Source organism: Physeter macrocephalus, chromosome 13 (genome assembly GCF_002837175.3).
Source record: "Physeter macrocephalus isolate SW-GA chromosome 13, ASM283717v5, whole genome shotgun sequence".
Classification (NCBI taxonomy): Eukaryota; Metazoa; Chordata; class Mammalia; order Artiodactyla; family Physeteridae; genus Physeter; species Physeter macrocephalus.
In genome coordinates, this window is record NC_041226.1 from 26,632,325 (window position 1) to 26,632,933 (window position 609).

Genomic DNA, 609 nt, shown 5'->3' on the forward strand with positions numbered 1-609 from the left:
AGGGTGGGAGGGAGGGAGACGCAAGAGGGAAGAGATATGGGAACATATGTATATGTATAGCTGATTCACTTTGTTATAAAGCAGAAACTAACACACCACTGTAAAGCAATTATACTCCAATAAAGATGTTAAAAAAAAAAAAGAATTTGCAAACGTGTTAAAACCACCGTATTGCCCTCAACTCAACATGTTCACATTTTAGGATTTTTCACTTTGAACACTCCACTCCTGGCCTATACAGGATTCTTTTGGTTGCATGTGACACAAACATAATTCAAGTTAGCATGTAGCCAGACCACTGAAGGGAGGGGTGACTGGAGCCAGAGACTTCAACATCTGCCCCCTCTCTTCCTTTTGAAGAGTCCCAGGGACTTGCTTAGGATACATGCCCAGCCCTGGACCGATGACTGTAGTTATGGGGTGTCTACTGTTCCTGGCATAACTTGGAAGGGGGATTACCTCTTGGTCAATCACTGTGGTTAAGGTCATGCAAAAAGGTAACGACTCCCATGTGGATGCCGAGGTGGAGGTGTGGGGGAAGGGTAGCTCCGGAAGGAGGAGGAGGGCTTTTCCCAGAGGAGGTGGGAGGTGATGGGCTGACTGAGCAAT